Below are 6,000 nucleotides of genomic sequence, written 5' to 3'. Positions count from 1 at the left end.
CTTTTCAAGAACAGTTGTTTAGGGGCTCTTTTGAGTCTTCTGACATTTGTAAACACACCTGATGACTTTGCCTCATTAGTTTATGGTGTGCATTGGCCACAGCAGCACAGAAAATGGAGCAGCTAAGTGAGGATGAGGAGATGAGAAACTCCTCCGCTTATCTGAAGATGCGCTCTGCCCGTTTTCTAGCCGTGCAGGCAGCTCCTGTATGGTATCCATTGGTAGCAACACAAGCAGCATCTGGGTAAGCAAACTCATGCCGCCTGGTATGCATCTGACACTTCACTCTCGACACTTGCTTTTGAGTAGCAGATCTTCCATCCCTCTGTGTTCCCTCAAAGGTCTTTCACTTTAAGCAGTCAGCAAAATTAAAGTCTAGTTTTATCTTTTACAACACGTGCCTTCTGTATGATTGCTAATTTTAGTATCCCAATAGAGAGGATCTCCCTGACTATATTTTAGTCAGGTGCTAAATACGTTGTTTACTAAAACTTGTCCAGGCTGCATCAAAATTTTGCTCAGGTGTGCAGAGCCTCGCAATCTTGGCCACCGTTACTGTCAAAGCTTGGCTACTGCTCTCTATAGACTTCTGGAATAGGAACATGTCTTTGGATGAATACCCTTCAATTGCCTTGCAGAGTGCATCCACATCTCTTCAACCTTATCTCAGCTGAGCTTCCAAGAGGTATCAATGCCTGCTAGGACAGGAAGGTGTTTGACCAGCAAGATGAAAAAAATGCAAGGAAAAGCTTGGTTTTGCTTATTTGAGGTAAGCAAAGCTGATAGTGGAAACATGAAGGAATCATAACTGGGTTTTTATGGGGCTTGGGCTGAAGCAGAATTACAGCTAAAACCAGCTGTAATCAGTATTTGTTAGTTTACCTATGTCATGGAAGGGATTAATCCCAAATACAAGCTCTGACTTGGAGGTTTTCTTCATCACCATGTAAAAACATTACTGAGACTAGATTTATCAGGAAAGAGGGTGGCCTTTTACGCATTCCTTTTCCAAAAGGTAAGATTTTATTAGGGATTCAGGACCTTCATATTACAGCCTTTGCGGAAAGCCTGGCCTCAGATACCTCCTGTGTTTAATTTCCATACTAATGCCTCCACCAAAAAAAAAAAAAAACAACGAAACAATCTTTTTTTGTCTTCCTGCAGCTTCAGTCAATGCAGGACATGTTCCTTCTGAGCAAAAGGCTGTCACCCCGTGCAGTACACGGTCAGCCTAGCGCTGGCTTTCACCCGCGGAAGGTGGCGAGTCCCCCTGAGGCAGAGCCAAAAGCAAAGCCAGCTCTGCAAACACAACCATGGCAAGGCTGGAAATGAAACCCCCTCAGTTCGGTCATTTGCTCTCCAGATTCTGTACTGAGGTTTTTTTTTTGGATGTGCTGTAGAAGGACAGCAAGTTCCTCCTGGGGGAGGCAAACTTCCCCTCCCGACAGGGAACTAATAACTGCTTGTACAAATTTCTGAGTGGCAGCTTCTGTACAGAATTTCGGGCCATTGACCCCCAGGCTTGGAAAATGCAGGCGAGAGGCTGCAAAAAGGAGTGGGGCTTCTGAGCTGAACAGCCTTAGAAAAATTGTGAAGAACACTGGCAGAAGAGCACTGCGTGAGAGCAAGTGAGCAGAAGCTGCTAGGGTGGGACTCAGGGAGCAAGGAAACGGCAAGAGATAGAGGGAGAAAGGAAAAAAATGTAGAAAATGTGCAAAGGGAAAACAAGAGAATAAAGGGAAATGTGAAAAAAAAAAAAGAGGAAGAGATACAGGAATATAGCTTTTAAAGAAGTTGAGTGAAAAAATAGAAAAATAAGCTAAAAGCAAAGCAAACAGCCTAGGAGGTTAAAATTTCCAATATTTAAAAATATGTAAAATCAAAACATAATGATAGAGTAGACAAGAAGATATGTATGCGAGTGTGCCTGCGTGCACATGACATTTTGTTCAGTCGTACAGGTGTTTGTGTGCACATTTCCTTTTGGATCCAAAGCAAACTGAATTATTCTTTTCTTGGCAAAAAGCCACCTGTGGAGAATTTGTTCAGGAGAGCAGCTTCACTTATAATTGTTTTGTGTTTTGTTTTTTTTTTTTTTCCTGTCATCACACCATTTTGCAGCAGAAGACAGGTACTTGAAATTCTGGCGGTGTGGTGGCGGTGCCTGGGTTCCCAGCAGAAGTGCTTTATCAGCACTTCTATACTTCTTCACTTTTATTAGGTGGCAAAGCCACCTAAGATTCACCCACCAAAAATCCAGTGAGATTGAGGCTGTTAAGTGTAACAGATAAATGAGAAGGTTGGTTAACTATGAGACAGACTTTGCCAGACCCAGATTTTCAAAAATCATTACTTTGTATCCTCCCAACTTTATGAAAAACCCTGTCATACTTATAATTAAAAAGAAAACATTTTTTCTATCTGTTTCTCCACACTTTTTGCTCCTGTAAGCCTCTGGCCAGCTGAGCCACCAAAGTCACGTTTTCATACTTTCTCCCCTCATCACAAAGGTGAAATATTTCCTGAAAGAAAACCAGAACATCTAGGAAACAGATATTGGGCCAAGTCAGGGACTAACCAAAACTCCAGTTTTCATAGAAGTGCAAAAAACTGCAAAAACATGAGAGCCAGTATTGTTGCAACAGCCTCTGTGAAGGACACTTCTGGACCCGTATCCTTCTGGAAACAGGTTTATCAGCTGGCAGAGTCACTGCCGGTCTCTGTTCAAGATGTGGGATTCAGGCCCTTTCCCAGGAGAAGCAGCGGTGCATGCCCTCCTCCCACCGCAGTCAGCCCCGGGGATAGGCCACAGGCCGTGGCTGCTCGGTTGGCTAATAGTGGCCAAGCTTTCCCAACCGCTTTTTCTCTCCCCCCGCCAAGTAAAACCTAAGATTAGCTCATGCACCATTATTAATATTTCACTAGTACACCCCGTTGCAGCAAATGGATGGTTCTGCTCAATAATTCATGACTGGGCGTAGCGTATTAAATTTGTAGTGGGGTGTACGCTTTCTTGTTATTTATTTATCATTGCTTTCATTTTACAGGGTGCTTTTCCCTGGTGTTTCACTTTTCACTTGGTTAAATGCCTCTCCTTCAAAGTTCAGACTGCTTGCAGGAAATTAATCTTGTTCCTTACGCCTTTTAAGTAAGGCTAAGCTGTCACCGCAAGGGCCTGGGACTGGGCCATAAGGAGAACTTTCAGACACACTCAGTCACTTCAGTGCAGGAGATCTCTTTGAAGCAAATGACTTTGGGACTTTGGTACCAAGTCTGACAGCCCAAAGTTCATCCCTGGCCTCAGAGCTATCTGCTTTTTGTTTCACAGGGATGTTTGGCTCCTTCTGCTGAGGGGACAACCTGCTCCAAGGCCAGCGATTGATCGTTGCCTCGTCTCCTCCTCTGCCAGCAGGCACTCTTCTCTCCTAGGTCCCTCCAGATATGTTTTGGGGAGTGTAGATCTTTCTAGGCTGGTTGTAGGTTGTACCCCCTGCTTAAGAGTGATCTTTCGCTGTGCTTTGTGGAAACAATCTACTCATAGATTATTTGATCCTTGTGGCTCATCTTGATTCCTAAATAAGACAGCCTGTCAGTGAAACTGAAATAAAGATTTCCTTAGAAGACAAGTTTTCAGAGTTAAGGGTTTGGAAACTGACAGCTGCACAAGCATGTAAAATCATAAACCAGTCTCCCAGCCTAGATTTAACAGGGCGTTATCCTCCTGGCCATTCCTGTGCCCAGCTCCAGGGGAAAGGCTGAGGTTTGGAGAACCACTGCTTCTCAGAATGACCCCACCAAAACCACACTTTTCAGTATGAGAGAACTTCTTTTTACATGCCTCTATCTCCAGGCATGCCAGTATACAAGCCTAGATGTTCCTCCCAGCCCAAGTGTAAATGCCTTTTTGCTAATTTGCACTGGAGGCTGCTAGCTCTGCTATGTGGCAGAGGTTTCCCTTCATTTTCTTCACACCTGTGTAGACATGGGCCATCACCCTCCACGCTACCTTCTCCTTCCTCCTCTGGCTCCACGCAGCAGCTGTGCAGGGCACCACTGGGAGTGCCAATACAGGAGGTCCATGAGGGTTGGTGGGTCCTGGTGTGGAGGACAGTGATTGCATGGGGGTTGGAGATCCCATGTCTCAGGGAGGCAGAGCGCGGTGGCAGACTCCAGCTGGAGGTGAAGCCCGGCAGGGGTAGGTCTGCCCCATTCCTTCCTGCATGAACAGATTGAAACAAAGAACGAGATGCTCTCGTTGCACCAACAGGTATTTCATGATATCATGATTCCACCCCCAAAAGACCCCAGTATCCATGTTGTGACAGGTTCAATGGCATCACCCACCATTGCTTTGCATTCTCAAGGCTTTTTCTGGCAGATGGAATGCAGGAAGAATACAGCATAAAAGGTATTATTTTCACATGCATTCTGCAAAGCCCCCGGTCTTTAGTATTCTCTCTCCTGCAGAGATCACACGCAGCATTTCAGGATACATTGCTAACACAGTCCCAGCAGTGTGTCAAATTACCTTTCCCCCACCTGCGCACATGCCATCAGACTCCTGCTTCACAAGGACTCATTTACCTTTCAACAGCATTTAAGTTCTCAGGGTCCATTTTCAGAAACGAGGCAGGCATTTCAGTACCTAAATCACTAGTGGTTACAGGAAGTGTCGCTGGCTTTAATAGGAGCAAGAACAGGGTCACACGGAATAAAGGTGTGATTCAGATCGCATCAAACTGTCGTGGGAATTAGATCGGGTCCTCTGTACTTATATTAGAGCAAGATATTATTTGTTTAAATGAGATCACTTTTAAATAATTTCCATTAATTTTGGTTTGCCCTAGTTTTTCATGGACCAGGAGGTTCCCCTCAAAGGGTTCATTTAAAATTGTGCTGTCATTAAAACAAAGATACTTTGCAAGGTCCGCAGGAAGCTTCCAATGTCAGCTTGGAAGATCTGTGCTGCTGTCCCCGCTCTGCTCCCCACCATGCCTTTCCCATCCTGTGTATGTTCTTGGATGGAGGACATGTCCACAACCCGTGACTGTATCAGCAGTGGTAAGGAAGGCATTGCATTATACGAATGTGATTTTGCAAAATAATAGCTTTTGGAGAAACTCATTCCCTGAAGCAGAAGCAGCCTGCAGGAAGGCAAAGGTCTTCGGAGACTGTGGTGGGCAGTTACAAATGCAAGAGCCAAAAGGTGGTTGTGCCAGAAAAGGCCACCGCAGGAATACCCTTCCCTAGTTCCCACAGGGAAACTGTTCAACTACAGCAGACCCCAACTCCCTCCTCAGCTGGGGATCCCTGCAAACCCCCTCTGGGCTGCCAGAACACAATGCTGCCAAGATGAAGCTCTTGTACCTCTTCTTAGGCAGATGTCCCAGTTTCTCCAAATATAATTCCCAATTCATTGGTGGAAACGGGATCAATCTTGCAGGCTTTTTGGGTTGCCGCTTACCTTGCTAAGAAATACCAGAGCCTGATGACAGGAGAAAGTGGGCAGTCACCGCCCTTCCTAAGGGTCCCCAAGTCACCTGGGGTGGAGGGGAAGAAGGTGAGAGCCCATCGGCAGGCGAGGAGGTGGGAGTGAACGTGCAGTGCTGCTCAGAGCTGCAGGGCTGACACAGAGGCAGAGGAGAGCCAAGGCTGCGGGAGAGGAGAAAAAAAGCTGTGGAAGGGTTTGAAGCCTGCGGTGACACGGTCTGGCTGACCTGCAGCGAAGCGTGGCTGCGTTGCGCCGGCAGCAGGATGAGAGTGTCAGCGTTGCAAAAGGTGCGTGGAAAGAAAGGTCCTTCAGGCCCAGGGATGATAAGGGGCAAGGCTTCTGAAGTGTTTTAGTGGTGACAACAGAGGGGAAAGGATTGTTTTTCACCTGTTCAGCTGTGGCTCAGGGGCATCGCCTGTTTAATTATAGTCCCCCCTCTGTGAGTGATTGGACACAGTGCATGTTAATGTATGGTACTTAATTTGTAGACAATCATCTTAGTTGTTTCC

Source organism: Nipponia nippon, unplaced genomic scaffold, assembly GCF_047370975.1.
Source record: "Nipponia nippon isolate SJK-2023a ecotype South Korea unplaced genomic scaffold, ASM4737097v1 scaffold_2, whole genome shotgun sequence".
Classification (NCBI taxonomy): domain Eukaryota; kingdom Metazoa; phylum Chordata; class Aves; order Pelecaniformes; family Threskiornithidae; genus Nipponia; species Nipponia nippon.
Note: the sequence above shows the minus strand (reverse complement) of the source record.